We start from the raw sequence: 17212 nt of genomic DNA, 5'->3' as shown, positions 1-17212 counted from the left end.
GGAATATAAGGCAGATAAAGGAACTAGACAAAACCCCAGAAAACAACTAAGTGAACTGGAAATTAGCAGCCTCCATGAAAAAGACTTTAGAATAATGATGGTAAAGATGATCCAAGGGGCAAACATTGATAAATTAGAAGAAAAGTTGAGCAAAGAAATACAAGACTAAACAAGGAGAGATCCAAAATTCAATAACTGAAATAAAAAAATAACTAGAAGGAAGCAATAGCAGTTTACAGGAGGCAGAAGATCGAATAAGTGTGGTGGAAGACAGACTGGTGGAAATTACTGATGCAGAAAAGAATAAAGAAAAAAGAATGGGAGTTCCCATCGTGGCGCAGTGGTTAACGAATCCGACTAGGAACCATGAGGTTGTGGGTTCGGTCCCTGCCCTTGCTCAGTGGGTTAACGATCCGGCGTTGCCATGAGCTGTGGTGTAGGTTGCAGACGTGGCTCGGATCCCGCGTTGCTGTGGCTCTGGCGTAGGCCGGTGGCTACAGCTCCGATTCAACCCCTAGCCTGGGAACCTCCATATGCCGTGGGAGCGGCCCAAGAAATAGCAACAACAACAAAAGACAAAAAGACAAAAAAAAAAAAAAAAAAAGAAAGAAAAGAAAACAAAAAAGAATGAAAAGAAATTAAGAGAGTCTAATAGAACTCTAGGACAAGCTTAAATGCTCCAACATTCACATTATACGAGTGCCGGAAGAAGATAGAGAGAAAGGGCCAGAGAAAATATTTGAAGAGATGACAGCCAAAAACTTCCTTAACTGCATCACTCACTCAAATCCAGAAAGGACAATGAACACCATATAAACTAAACCCAAGAAAGAACACCCCAAGACACATATTAATCAAACTGGTCAAAATTAAAGGCAAAGAGAAAATACTGAAAGCAGCTAGGGAAAAGCAACAAATAACATACAAGGGAACTCCAATAAGGTTGTCAGCTGATTTTTCAGCAGAAACTGCACAGGCCAGAAGGGAATGGCATAATATACTTAATGTAATGAAAGGAAAAAACCTCCAACCCAGATTACTCTACCTAGCAAGGCTCTCAGATATGAAGAATAAATCAAAAGCTTTACAGATAAGCAAAAGCTAAGAGAATTCAGCACCACTAAACCAGCTTTACAACAAATACTAAGGGAACTTTTATAGATGGATAAGAAAAGGCTACAACTAGAAGCAAGAAAATCACAAATGAGAAGGCTCATCAGTAAAGGCAAACATATAGTAAAGGCAGGAAATCATCCACACACAAATATGACATCAAAACCAGCAATTGTGAGAAGAGGTGAGCACAAATGCATGATACTGGAGATGCATCTGCAATTAAGAGACCAGCAACTCAAAACAATATTGCATATATATAGACTCCTATATGAAAACCTCATGGTAACTGCAAACCAAAAACCTGCAATAGATACACACACAACTAAGAAAAAGCAACCCATACACAACTCTAAAGACAGTCATCAAACTACAAAAGAAGAGAACAAAAGAAGAAAAAAGACCAACAAAAACAAATCCAAAACAATTATCAAAATAGCAATACGAGCTTATATCAATAATAATCTTAAATGTAAAAAGACTAAATGTTCCAATCAAAAGACACAAACTGGCTGAATGGATACAAAACAAGACCCATATATATGCTATCTATAAGAGATACACTTTAGCTCTAAGGACACATACAAACTGAAAATGGGAGGATGGAAGAAAATACTCCATGCAAATGGAAATCGAAAGAAAGCCAGAATATCAATACTCATATCAGACAAAACAGATCTTAAAATAAAGACTGCTATATATATGTATGTGTGACTGGGTCACTTTGCTGTACAGCAGAAAAGTGACAGAACACTGTAAACCAACTATAAGGGAAAAAATTAAAATCACAAAAAATAAATTTTAAAAAAATGCATTTCTCAAAAAAAGGAATGTGACAAGAGACAAAGAAAGCCATTACATAATGATCAAAGGATCAATCCATGAAGAAGATATAGCAATTATATATATATATATATATACACCCAACAATAGGAGCACCTCAATATATAAGGCAACTTGCTAACAACCTTAAAAGGAGAAATTGACAATAACACAGTAATAGTGGGGGACTTTAACACCCCATTTACAGTAATGGACAGATCATCCAGACAAAAAATCAACAAAAAACACAGGCCTTAAATGATGCATTAGACCAGATGGACTTAAGAGATACTTACAGACTATTCCACCCCAAAGCAGCAGAATATATATTCTTCTCATGCGTACATGGGACATTCTCTAGGATGGATCACATTCTGGGCCACAAATCAAGTTTCAGTAAATTAAAAAAAAAAAAAAAATGAAATCATATCAAGCATCTTTCCCAACCACAACACTATAAGACTAGAAAGTAACAAGAAGAAAAAATTGCAGAAAACCCACAAACACGTGGAGACTAAACAACATGCTACTAAACAACCAATGGATCACTGAAAATATCAAAGAGGAAATTAAAAAATACCTAGAAGTGGAGTTCCCGTTGTGGCTCAGTGGTAATGAACCTGACTAGGATCCATAAGAATGCGGGTTCAGAGTTCCCATCGGAACTGAAATGAATCTGACTAGGAACCATGAGGTTGTGGGTTCAATCCCTGGCCTCGCTCAGTGGGTTAAGGATCCAGCATTGCCATGAGCTGTGGTGCAGGTTGCAGACATGGCTCGGATTTGGTGTTGCTGTGGCTCTGGTGTAGGCCGGCAGCAATAGCTCCAATTAGACCCCTAGCCTGGGAACCTCAATATGCTGTGGGTACAGCCCTAAAAAAGAACAAAAAGACAAAAAAAAAAAAAAAAAAGAATGCGGGTTTGATGCCTGGCCTTGCTCAGTGAGTTAAGGATCTGGCACTGCCGTGAGTTGTGGTTTACACCAGCAGCCACAGCTCAGATTTGACCCATAGCCTGGGAACTTCCGTAGGCCACAGGTTCAGCCCTAAAAAGCAAAAAAAAAAAAAAAAAAAAAAAAACCTAGGAGTAAATGAAAACAAAGACGCATCAATCCAAAACCTATGGGATGCAGCAAAAGCAGTTCTAAGAGGGAAGTTTACAGCAATACAAGTCCATCTCAGGAAACAAGAAAAATCTCAAATAAACAACCTAATTTCCACCTAAAGCAACTAGAGAAAGAAGAACAAACAAAACCCAAAGGCAGCAGAAGGAAAAAAAACCCACAAAGATCAGAGAAGAAATAAATGAAATAGAAACAAAGAAAACCATAGAAAAGACCAATGAAACTAAAAGCAGGTTCTTTGAAAAGATCAACAAAATTGATAAACCCTTAGCCAGACGCATCAAGAGAAAAAGAGAGGACTCAATAAAATCAGAAATGAGAAAGGAGATGTTGGAGTTCCCATTGTGGTGCAGTGGAAACAAATCCAACTAGGAACCATGAGGTTGCAGGTTTGATCCCTGGCCTCACTCAGTGGGTTAAGGATCAGGCATTGCAGTGACCTGCAGTATAGGTCGCAGATGCAGCTCTGATCCTGTGTTGCAGTGGCTGTGGATTAGGCTGGCAGCTGTCGCTCTGATTCGACCTCTATCCTGGGAACCTCCATATGCCACGGGTGTGGCCTTAAAAAGCAAAAAAAAAAAAAAAAAAGTTACAACAGACATCACAGAAATACAAAAGAGACTGCTACAAGAAACTATACGCCAATAAAACAAACTCGAAGAAATGGAGAAATTCTTAGAAAGGTACAATCTTCCATGACCAAACCAAGAAGAAATAAAAAAGACGAATGGACCAATCACAAGTACTGAAACTGAAACTGTGATTTAAAAACTTTCAACAAACAAAACTCCAGGACCAGATGGCTTCACAGCCAAATATGATCAAAAATTTAGAGAAGAATTAACACCTATCCTTCTGAAAACATTCCAAAAAGGTTCAGAAGAAGGAATACTCCCAAACTCATCCATGAGGCCACCTCCACCCTAATACCAGTATCAGTCAAAGATACCATAAAAAAAGGAAATTACAGGCCAGTTATCACTGACGAACATAAAGCAAAAATCCTCAACAAAATACTAGCAAACTGAATGCAGCAATACATTAAAAGGATCGTACACCATGATCAAGTGGGATTTATACTAGGGATGCAAGGATTTTTCAAAATCCATAAATCAATCAGTGTGATACACCACATTAACAAACTGAAGAATAAAAACCATACTATCCTCTCAAAAGATGCAAGAAAGCTTCTGACAAAATCCAAAACCCATTTCTGATAAAAATGGTCATAGAGGGAACCCACCTCAACATAATAAAGGCCATATATAACAAACCCACAGCTAACATCATTCTCAAGGGTGAAAAGCTGAGAGAATTCCTGCTAAGATCAGCAATAAGACTGCTCTCGCCACTTCTATTCAATATAATTTTGGAAGTCCTAGCCAGGGCAATCAAGAGAAGAAAAAAAGGAATCCAAATTGAAAAGGAAGAAGTATAACTATCACTGTTTGCAGATGACATGAAACTGTACCTAGAAAATCCTAAAGATGCTACCAGAAGACTGTTAGAGCTCATCAATGAATTTGGTAAAGTTGCAGTATACAAAATAAATACACAGAAATCAACTGCATTTCTATATATTAACAATGAAAGATCAGAAAGAGAAATTAGAGAAACAATCCCATTTATCATCACATCAGAAAGAATAAAATACCTAGGAATAAATCTACCTAACAAGACAAAAGACCTGTCCTATGAAAACTATAAGACCCTGATCAAAGAAATCAAAGATGACATAAAGAGATGGAAAGATATACCAAGCTCTTGGATTGGAAGAATGAACATTGTCAAAATGACTATACTAACCAAGGCAATCTACAGATTCAATGCAATCCCTATCAAATTACCAATGGTGGAGTTTCCATAGTGGCTCAGTAGACTAGTATCCATGAGGATGCAGGTCTGATTCCTGGCTTTGCTCAGTGGGTTAAGAATCCAGCGTTGCCATGAGCTGTGGTGTAGATCACAGACATGGCTTAGAGCTGGCTTTTTGTGGCTGTGGTTTAGGTCAGCAGCTACAGCTCTGATTTGACACCTCCCCTGGGAACCTCCATATACTGCAGGTACAGCCCTAAAAAGACAAAAAAACAAAAGCAAAACAAATTACCAATGATATTTCTCAGAGAACTAAAACAAAATATTTTAAAATTTGTATGGAAACACAAAATACCCTGAATGGCCAAAGCAATCCTGAGAAAGTAAAATGGAGCTGGAGAAATAAGCTCTCTGACTTCAGACTATACTAGAAAGCTACATCATCAAAAGAGTATGGTACTGACACAAAAAAACAGACATATAGATCAGTGGAACAGGATAGAAAGCCCAGGAAAAAAATCCAAATGCTTATGGCCAATTAATCTATGACAAAGGAGGCAAGAATATACAATGCAGGAAGGACAGTCTCTTCAATAAGTGTTTCTGGGAAAACTGAACAGCTACATGCAAAAGAATGAAATCAGAACACTCTCTAACACAAGACACAAAAATAAACTCAAAATGGATTAAAGACCTAAACATAAGGCCAGATACTATAAAACTCTTAGAGGAAAACATAGGCCAAACACCCTCTGACATAAACCACAGCAATATCTTCTCAGATCGACCTCCTAGAGTAATGACAATAAAAAACAAAAATAAACAAATGGGATCTAGTTAAACTTAAAAGTTTTTGTACAGCAAGGGAAATCATGAACAAAACAAAAAGGCAACCCACAGAATGGGAGAAAATATTTGCACATGAAGCAGCTGACAAGGGATTATTCTCCAAATTATACAAACATCTCCTGCAGCTCAATTATCAAAAAAACAAACAACTCAATCAAAAAACAGGCAGAAGATCTAAATAGACATTTCTCCAAAGAAGACAGAGAGATGGCCAAAAAACACATGAAAAGATGCTCAACATCACCAATTATTAGAGAAATGAAAATCAAAACTACTATGAGGTACCATCGTACACCAGCCAGAAAGGCCATCATCAAAAAGTATACAAATAATAAATGCTAGAAATGGTGTGGAGAAAAGGTAAGTCTCTTACAATGTTAGTGGGAATGTACATTGGTGTAACCACCATGGAAAACAGTTTGGAGGAATCTCAAAAAACTAAAAATAGAACTACCATACAATCCAGCAATCCCACTCCTGGGCATCTATCCAGAGCAAACCATCATTTGAAAAGATATATGCACCCAATGTTCATCACAGCACTATATACAACAGCCAAGAAATGGAAGCAACCTAAATGTCCATCAAAAGAGGAATGGATAGAGAAGATGTGGTGTGTATGTCTATACATGTATGTGTGTGTGTGTGGGGGGTGTGTGTGTGTGTGTGTGTGTGTGTGTGTGTGTGTGTGTGTGTGATGGAATATTACTCAGCCATAAAAAGAACGAAATGTCATTTGCAACAACATGGATGGACCTAGAAACTATCATACTAAGTGAAGTCAGTCAGACAGTGAAAGACAAACATCATATGATATCACCTATATGTGACATCTAAAAAAAAAAAAGGATACAAGTAAACTTCTTTGCAGAACAGAAACAGATGCACAAACTTTGAAAAACTTATGATTACCAAAGGGGACAGGTAGCAGGGTGGGAGGGATGAACTGGGGGTTTAGGTTTGGCATATGCACGCTGAAGTATCTGGAACTAATGGCCAAAGGGGACCTGCTGTATAGCACAGAGAACTCAACCCAGTATTCTGTGATAATCTATGTTGGGAAAAAATCAGAGAGAATGGATATGTGTCTATGTATGACTGGGTCATTTTGCTGTACATCAGAAATTATCACAGCCTTGTAAATTAACCATAGTTCAATAAAACTTTTAAAAAACATAATATGGAAAAGCAAAAGACCCAGAATTGGAGGACTGATGCAACCTGGCTAAGATTACTATGATGCTACAGTAGTCAAGACAGCATGGTACTGGCGAAGAACAGACACACAGATCAATGAAACAGAACACAGAACTCAAAGACTCAGCCCAAACACAGCTGATCTTTGATAAAGAAGCAGAGGCAACAGGCACAACATTGTAAATCAACTACACTTAAAAAAAAAAAAAAAAAGGCGGCGGCAGCAGCAGCAGCAGAGGTAAATCCAATGGAGAAAGAAATCCTAACAACAAATGGTTTGCCCAATCAAAAAATGGGCAAAAGACTTGAACAAACATTTTTCCAAAGATATACAAATAGCCAAAGAGCACATGAAAAGATATCCAACATCACTAATCATTAATAAACATGCAAATCAAAACCACAATATCACACCACTTTACATCAATTAGGATACTTACAATAAATTTTAAAAAATAAATAAGTGTTGGCAAGGATGTGGAGAAACTGGAACCCTTTTACATTGCTGGCAGAAATTAGAATGGTGTAGCTACTATGAAAAACAGTTTTGTAATTCCTCACAAAAGTTAAACACAGAATCCCCATATTACATAGAATTTTTTACTTCTTAGTATATATCCTGAAAGAACTGAAAAAAGGGACTCAAACAAAACTTGACCACGAAAGTACATAGCAATTCTATTCACAATTATCAAAAGGTGAAAACAACCCAAATGTCTATCCACAGATAAATGTATAAACAAAATGGGATGTTATCCATATAAAGGAATATTATTCATCATAAAAAAGGAATGACGTTGGAGTTCCCGTCGTGGAGCAGTGGTTAACGAATCCGACTAGGAACCATGAGGTTTCGGGTTCGGTCCCTGCCCTTGCTCAGTGGGTTAACGATCCGGCGTTGCCGTGAGCTGTGGTGTAGGTTGCAGACGCGGCTCGGATCCTGCATTGCTGTGGCTCTGGCGTAGGCCGGTGGCTACAGCTCCAATTAGACCCCTAGCCTGGGAACCTCCATATGCCGCGCGGAAGCGGCCCAAAGAAATAGCAAAAAGACCAAAAAAAAAAAAAAGGAATGACGTAAGGATACAGGCTATGACATGGATGAACTTCAAAAACATTACACTAAGTAAAAGAAGTCATTTATATGAAGTGACATATAAAGAAGTCATTTATATGAAATACCAGAATAGATAAATCTATAGCAACAGAAAGTAGATTGGTGGTTGCCAGGGAGAGGGAGAGGGAGAAATAGGGAGTAAGTATTTAATGGGTATGGGGTTTTCTTGTAGGGTTATAAAAGTATTTTGGAACTTGATAGAAGTAGTGATTGTACATTTAGAATGGACTAAATGCTGCTGAGTTGTACAGTTTAAAATGGTTGGTTTTGCATTATGTGAATTTTACCTCAATTTTTTTTTTTTTTGGTCTTTTGTCTTTTTAGGGCCACACCTGTGGCATATGGAGGTTGCCAAGCTAGGAGTCCAATTGGAGCTGAAGCTGCTGGCCTACACCACAGGCACAGTAATGCGGGATCCGAGCCGTGTCTGCAACCTACACTACAGCTCACGGCAATGCCAGATCCTTAATCCACTGAGCAAGGCCAGGGATCGAACCTGAGTCCTCATGGATGCTAGTTTGCTAACCGCTGAGCCACGACAGGAACTCTCTCAATTTTTAAAAAAAATGTCACAACACTGTAAAGTCAATGATATGCAAAAAAAAAAAAAGTTCCTTCTGTGGCTCAGCGGGAACGAATCTGACTAGCATCCATGAGGATGAGGGATCCATCCCTGGCGTCACTGAGTGGATTAAAGATCTGACATTGCCGTGAGCTGCGGTGTAGGTGGCAGACAAGGCTTGGATCTGGCATTGCTGTGGCTGTGGCACACGCCAGCGGCTACAGATCCGATTCCACCCCTAGCCTGGGAACCTCCGTATGCTGAGGGTGCAACCCTAAAAAGCAAAAAAAAAAAAAAAAAAAAAAAAAGATACGCCAATCAAAAAAGTTAAAAAAAGGAAACTGGGCCTGTGTGGCTTAATTCCTGGCTCTACCACCTACTAACTTGTATGGCTTTCAAGAAGTTAACCTATTTGAGGAGTTCACATTGTGGCGCAGCAGTTAATGAATCCGACTAGGAACCATGAGGTTGCGGTTCGATCCCTGGCCTTGCTCAGTGGGTTAAGGATCCGGCGTTGCCCTGAGCTTTGGTGTAAGTTGCAGACGTGGCTCGGATCCCGCGTTGCTATGGCTGTGGCATAGGCCGGTGGCTATGGCTCCGATTCGACCCCTAGCCTGGGAACCTCCATATGCCGCGGGAGCGGCCCTAGAAAAGACAAAAAAATGTTAACCTATTTGAGTATCAGCTTCTCCTATGTAAAAGCAAAGTAAATCTTTCTGTTATAGCTGTTACGAGGCTCTAAACAGTAATGAAAATGAAGCACCTGTTACAGCTGTTATGAGGATCTAAGAATAATGAAAATAAAGCACCTAAGATCTAAAGAGTAATGAAAATAATGCCTGGGAGTTAAGAGATAGTTGAAACAGAGATTATTACTATCGCTTCTTAACTCAATTTCTCTTTTATGGACACCTGAATTATAATATGAACATATCTGAAGATTTTTTGTCTTCAAAGAATTTTACTCTTCATATTTGTGAGAATATCCTTCTCTTGAACTAATTTTATGTGGTCTCAGTGAAGACTGTTTTCTTCTCTGTATTCATCTTCGGATGAAGAGAGCTGCTCAGGCCAGTAATGGAACACAGTCAATGTGCATAGATTGTTATGTGTCCCTGCGTGCCCAGTTCCTTGCAAAGTCCACTTGTCCATTCTGATAGTTGATTGTGAAAGAGGTAACCAATACAAAATTCCCTACTCAACCATCCAAAGGATTTATCCAAGCCCAGCTCAAGGGTAATGTAATTTTCAGTGGAAGTCTCACACTTTATTAACTATTCCTCAGGCTCCAAGAGCACTAAGGGCAATGAGACAAAGAGAAATTGACAGTGTTGGTCCAATGAGGTCACTGTGCTGTTTCAACTATATTCTCCTAGTTGGGGCTTGCTCAGCATTAGAATTCAGCAAGCTTTCTCTGTTAAGGGCCACTAAATAAGTATTTTAGGCTTTGTATGTCATATAGTCTCTGTTGCAACTACTCAACTCTGTCATTTTAGAGCAAAAGCATCCATTAAAATATATAAATGAATGAGTATGGCGATGTTTGACTAAACTTTATTCATAAAATAAGTGGCGGGCCACATTTAGCCTACAGGAGGTAGTTTGCCAACCGGAGATCTACACTGCCAGGGTGGCTCTCCTGCCCATTAGAATAGGGCGGTCTTAAAGGAAATGACCTGGGCCACATGGATCAAGTTTCAGCTGTAGCACTGACAGTTCTACAATGCACCAAAACTGCACCTAGGATTCTGGGCCCTCTGACATTCAGGTAAACAAAGCCTCTCATTATATACTACCATTCTCATTCAGCTGGCATCACTAACAGTGGTACTTCCTAATTCCATTCCCATCTTTGTGGTAGTGCTCTTACACGGTTCTGGGAAATGCTTATTTCTTTTTTTCTTTTTTCTTTATTACTAACATAAGCTTTTTCCTAAGCAGGCTTTAATGGAATATTTACTGGGAAAAAAAAAAATTGGGAAAGTTTCACATCATCATTTCATTTCAACTGCAACTGTCTCTCAAATTTACCTCTCCCAAACTGTGTTTTAAGCTTTCTGACAGAAAGAAAACATGATCTTATATTTGTTAATTTATGCACGCTAGACTAAACCCCTCAAAAACAGGAATTATATCGTACTGATTTTTGCAGAGCCAGTGCCTTAGCTGAGTGCCTGATATTTTGTAGGCACTCAACAGATTTTTCTTAAACATATTTGGTGGATTTTGACTTTCTAATACCATTCCTTGAACACAGTGCTTTAAGTACAGAAGGTAGAAAGATTTTTAATTTGATTTCAAATTAAAATGCTTTAACAGGAGTTCCCGTCGTGGCGCAGTGGTTAACGAATCCAACTGGGAACCATGAGGTTGCAGGTTCGATCCCTGCCCTTGCTCAGTGGGTTAACGATCTGGCGTTGCCGTGAGCTGTGGTGTAGGTCGCAGACGCGGCTCGGATCCCGCGTTGCTGTGGCTGTGGTGTAGGCTGGTGGCTACAGCTCTGATTCAACCCCTAGCCTGGGAACCTCCCTATGCCAAGGGAGCGGCCCAAGAAATAGCAAAAAAAAAATGCTTTAACGTAGAAAACAAACCTTCTGCATAGGCAATATATGAAGAACTACTAATGAAACTAGTTCTAATATGACTATTACCTTATCTCATTTACTAAATAAAACAAACAAAACACACTAAATTCAGATTAGGACAATGAGGGTAAAGGCAATGAGGAAACCTACAAAAGCCCCAAAATTCTTCTAGTTCTTCAAATGCCAGAAATTTTGCACACGACAGCAAGAACTACTATCTTATTTTGTTGTTGTTGTTGTTGTTGCTATTTCTTGGGCCGCTCCCGCGGCATATCGAGGTTCCCAGGCTAGGGGTTGAATCGGAGCTGTAGCCACCGGCCTACGCCAGAGCCACAGCAACGCAGGATCCGAGCCGCGTCTGCAACCTACACCACAGCTCACGGCAACACCAGATCGTTAACCCACTGAGCAAGGGCAGGGACCGAACCCGCAACCTCATGGTTCCTAGTCGGATTCGTTAACCACTGCGCCACGACGGGAACTCCTACTATCTTATTTTTATTTAAACAAGGAAGAATGACAAAATAATTAATCCCATATATTCAGCTTCTCATTGTTGACTTATCTCTTTGAGTTTTAAAAATTCAATTTAGTTTTAGGTTTATTTATTTATTTATTTATTTATTTATTTTGTTTTTTTTTTTTTTTTTTTTTTTGCTAATTCTTGGGCCGCTCCCGCGGCATATGGAGGTTCCCAGGCTAGGGGTCGAATCGGAGCTGTAGCCGCCGGCCTATGCCACAGCCACAGCAACGCGAGATCCGAGCCGCGTCTGCAACCTACACCACAGCTCACGGCAATGCCTGATCGTTAACCCACTGAGCAAGGGCAGGGATCCAACCCGCAACCTCATGGTTCCTAGTCGGATTCGTTAACCACTGCGCCACAACGGGAACTCCCAGTTTTAGGTTTTACATGTTAAAATTAAAGAAAAACATTTGTTTTATTTACTGTGGGGAAAAAAACTGAAAATGTGAGTTTACTCTGTTCAAGCAGAAAATAACTGTGTGGTTTTAGAATGCTACTATAAATAATCTGTTAAGTTGATGATGGTTCACTGACTTTTCCTTAAATATCTTATTAAAATAGTTTGGTTAAAAAAGAAAAAGTTACCCAATCATCATTCAGCTTTTTGGTGGAAAAACAAAGTTAATCAGAAGAAGAAAAATGAAATCACAATTCAAAAATATATACTCCTTGCTAAAAATGAAGCCTTATAGCAAAAGAAAAAGTTGTGAATATTAAGTAATATATTAAGTAATAACAAATGGCCAAATAATGCCTTTTAGTAGGGGAAAATATGGACATTCCTGACCAGAAAATATTTAATCCAATCTATTTCTCCTACCACTCTCCATCTCAATTTCTTTTTTCTCTCAAGAGAAAAAAAAATGACACAATCCAGATCTTCTCTACCTACTCTCTCCTTAACCTCTTGCACTTGGGCACTAATGTATTATTTGACGTAGAGAAGTTATTAACAAGTGGCATCAAAGGAAGTTCCCTTGTGGCGTGGGTTCAATCCCTAGCTCAGGAACTTCTGCATGCCATGGGCATAGGCAATAAATACATAAACAAATAGATAAATAAATAAATGGCAGTGTTAAATGAAATGGATTTTCTCACCTTTCAATCTCTATCATCATAGATCTTTTTATGGATGTTTACACTATTAGTGAATACCATTTTTAAAAAATCTTCCTTGCTTCTAAGAGGTCTGCTCCCTCTCCTTTCAGCATGATCATTTTAAATACGCCTTTCAATCTGCTCTATATTCCCTCTTGGAAGGTTCGTATCATCTCACAGTTCCAACTCAGGCTCAAGATAGCTATTTCTGGAGTCAGATCCAAGCCTGGTTTTGCTACTTATCAGCTGCATAATCTTGGCCCTGTCAAGACAACCTTTCTCTGACTCTGCTTCCTCATCTGTAAAATGGGGATGAGAGTAGGGTTCTTGCAGAGATTAAATGTAAACCATGTAACAGACTGCCTAGCACATGGTAGATGCTCAACATGTGGTATTTACTAATAACAGGTTTGGTATTCTGCTGACATGTTATTCTTTATTACAAAAGCCAAACTCATTCTCTCTCCCTCCAAACTTATACATATCCTTGATAAGCTTTCCAGTCAAACAAATGATACCAACGCTTTTCCACTTTACCACAAATCCTTGGGATCATTTTTAATCCCTCCACAGGGAACCTGCTACTCTACAAGAGCTCTCTACAATGTCCTATTTCGGGTTTTGTAATTTAAGTCAACTTTATCATTTACCTAATACTTACAGGCTGTGCCCCAATACTGGGCTGTTCACAGCTTTGTTCAGAGCTATTCAAGAGCATACGCTACCTACTACTTCAAAACAAACAAAAACTTCTCCTAAGTCAACCTCAGCCACAGGAAAGGAACTACATGAATCAGCATTTCTTTGTTCTAGGTTCAGTTAGCATCCATCTCCAACCTCTCTCTATCCAGCTCAATTAGTATCAATTTCCAGCTCTCTCTGTCCTCTCTCTTGCCTCAAGTTCTAACGGCATCTCCCTATTTCGATTCCATTCCATTCTCCCTATTTTGTTGTGAGGATGACCTTTTTGGGCTCCTGTGAAGAACCATGTGCTGTAAAACATGCCTCTCCTCTGACAGGCACTTCAAAGCAGACATGTACATAAAAAGATTATCAGCAATGCATATCTGTAGGGTAAAGGTTCAAGCCAGAATTTTTTCCAAATGAGTAGTCGTAAAGCCCCATAAATAGCTGAACAGCCATTGCTAAGTTTTCATATACATGCCAATATGTATATGTACCTTTAACAATAAACAGAAGCTGGCAAAAAGAGAGTACAGTTACGTTTTTCTTTTTTAACTGGGCAGCATGTATTTCAGTAAATTAAGACACATGATCTTTGGCCTGGAATAGCCCAACATTGTGCTATGTTCCCCAAAAAATAAGATCTATCTGTTTATAAACATGACCTCTAAATTGCTTACAATGGGACGCAGATTAAAACAATGACTTTTTTTCATACTTGTTCAAAGACACAATATGGTAGGAATTTTATTTAATTATATATAGGATCACAGCCAACCTTCTCAAAAAGAGGTCAAATTTATGCATAAGTGATCGCACACATATCTTTGCATAAGAAATCACAACAGACCTGATTTACACATTTCTATAGGCATTTTATTAAAATTTTAAAAAGTATGCAAAATATATGGGCATGAGCACCTTACATGTAATGGACACAAAAGGGAGGGTTATACCCACTTTTTTTTCTTTTTTACAGCTACTCTTGCAGCATATAGAAGCTCCCAGGCTAGGGGTAGAATCGGAGCTACAGCTGCCAGCCTACACCGCAGCTGTGGCAACAGAGGATCCGAGCCACATCTGCTATCTACGCCAGGGCTTGCGACAACACTAGGTCAGGGATCAAACCAGCATCCTCAAGGGTACTGTGTTGGTTCTTAAGTCACTGAGCCACAATGGCAACTCCATCCATTTCTGACTATAATATGAGATTTTATAGCAATCCAATCATTTGATCCTAAGGGGTAAATCTTATCAGAAGCCTCAAATTCTCTAATTTTGGATAGTGGGATAAAGATTTGAAGGACTGATTCTAGCTGAAAAAAGGATATACTGTAACAAGCCTAATGACTAAACAGCTGCAAATTCTATAAAGAATTCTCTATTATTCCTAGTTTGGCACTAATTTATGCTTCAAATTTTCCATCCAGTAGTACCTTCTTAAGTGCATGAAAGGAAAAAGCAACAATACTTAGAGAGCTGGCTGGTCTGTGAGTCTCTCATTTAGTGAGGGGCAGTAAAAAGAGATAGGCTTTCAGATGCATCCCCATTTGCAGCAATCTTGCAGGTTATTTTTGAAATGATCTATTCTTTTATCTCTTCAAGACAGGCCATAAGGATACGAGGTCAAGAAAACTATGGTTTATTCATCCTTATAACTCAAGGTGCCCTGCAAATGGCCACTAGGAATCAGAGTTCATATTCAAAGTAGAAATGTCTGTTTTCATTCACTGATTCAGGGCTCATCTTGCTGGCACTAATAGTGTGCATTACGACAATGTTTTAACAAACAAGTAAACTAGACATATGGAAAGACAGAAACAACATATTCAACTAATAAAACTTATTTTCACATAAAATACAAGAGAACTTAGATAAGGTCAAAAGAAAGTATAGGGGAGAAGGTTGCAAGAAGAAATGTGACAAAAACTGAGAGAAAATACTACTGGAAGATCTGCCATGATATATCAGAAATCCCTGGGTTTTAAAATTCAGGGATTAAGACTAAGAACTGAAGCTTCTATTTGCTATGCTGTATAAACAAAGCCATAGTACAAAAGGGGGTATTATGTTCATGAAAGAGTCAAATTTAACTTAGACACTACCGACATATTTCCTATGAGTGGTATCTACCCAGGATTTTTTTTTTTTTTTTTTTTTTTAAGGTCTGCAGGTGCAGCATATGGAAGTTCCCAGGCTAGGAGTCAAATTGGAGCTGCAGCTGCCGGCCTCTGCCACAGCCACAGCCACACCAGATCCGAGCCGCATTTGTAACCTACACCACAACTCACAGCAATGCCAGATCCTTAACCTACTGACTGGGGCCAGGGATAAAAGCTGCATTCTTTTTTTTTTTTTTTTTTTTTTTTTTTGTCTTTTTGTTGTTGTTGTTGCTATTTCTTGGGCCGCTCCCGCGGCATATGGAGGTTCCCAGGCTAGGGGTTGAATCGGAGCTGTAGCCACCGGCCTACGCCAGAGCCACAGCAATGAAGGATCCGAGCCGCGTCTGCAACCTACACCACAGCTCACGGCAACGCCGGATCGTTAACCCACTGAGCAAGGGCAGGTACCGAACCCGCAACCTCATGGTTCCTAGTCGGATTCGTTAACCACTGCGCCACCACGGGAACTCCCAAAAGCTGCATTCTCATGGATACTAGTTGGGCTTGTTTCCACTGAGCCACAATGGGAACTCCAGAATTTTATCTTTTTAAAACTTCATAAACTTATTTTAACTCAAGTAACCTCCTTTAATAGCATTCATTAGAGAACTTGCATTTGTTTAATTTGAAACTGCAGTGATATTTCTTAATGAGGTATTCAAGGTGCTAAATTTATTTTTATTGTATTTATTATTTGAAGTTCTTAATCATCCTGAATCAAGAGCCAGTAGTATTCAAATGATTTTTTTTTTTTTGAGGATTTACTGGCAGAGATCTTCAGATAACTATTACCACCATGAAATAATTCAACTACCCAAATTCAAGAATAATAGAAAATTCTTTGGATTAAAGTAAGAGATTTGTGATCTAAAGCCCAAAATACATCAAATGTCATGAAGACTTAAATTTAAAATGTAAGTAATATTTTATACAATAGGAAAGAAAAAGCAAACACAAAAATTACATCATCCTTACGTATGTGTGTGTAATGTTGTTATATATACATATATGTATGACAGATTTGAGACTTTATATTAGATGGCTTAGGCTAAACTGCTCTGCTCATCTCAGACATAAATTATATCATTATAAAATACCACAAAAAAACATTAAACCTTGGTCTTAACAAATTATACACAAAATAGAATTAGGCCAGATATTAATATTCAGACTAGGTACACCAAAATAGAAAAGTATTTAACTTAATGTTTGAAATTGTTACAGCGTCAACACCTGCCATCTTAAAGGCAGCCTCTGAGTAAAACATGCTCGACAATGAGCAACAGCTGTGGAAACCTGAAATAACTTCCCTGAATAACTGGTCATTATCATCATAATCAAATAATCTATATAAGATACATTTCAAGGCTGTTCAAGACTGATCAACTACAGTGAATAATCATACACTATTACACCAAGCCCTATTTCATAACCAAACACCTATTCACTACTCTTCAAAATCTGGATTCTGACCCAACAAGCCATCAAAGTTATTGGGTCAACATGAAAAATACTGTCTGAATGAAACTCCTCCTTGCTCTTAAGTACCTGAACATAAATTA

At 38.7% G+C, this 17212-nt stretch overlaps 1 protein-coding gene across 6 annotated transcripts in view; it reads right to left on the bottom strand.

Annotated features, from left to right (window-relative positions):
• The window catches only part of CDKL5 (cyclin dependent kinase like 5), a 238144-nt gene that overhangs the window by 123605 nt on the left and 97327 nt on the right, over positions 1 to 17212 (bottom strand). The gene's annotated exons all lie outside the window — the stretch shown is intronic.

Source organism: Sus scrofa, chromosome X (assembly GCF_000003025.6).
Source record: "Sus scrofa isolate TJ Tabasco breed Duroc chromosome X, Sscrofa11.1, whole genome shotgun sequence".
NCBI classification, from domain to species: domain Eukaryota; kingdom Metazoa; phylum Chordata; class Mammalia; order Artiodactyla; family Suidae; genus Sus; species Sus scrofa.
The sequence above is the reverse complement of the archived record's forward strand: the minus strand, read 5'-3'. Positions and strand labels throughout refer to the sequence as shown.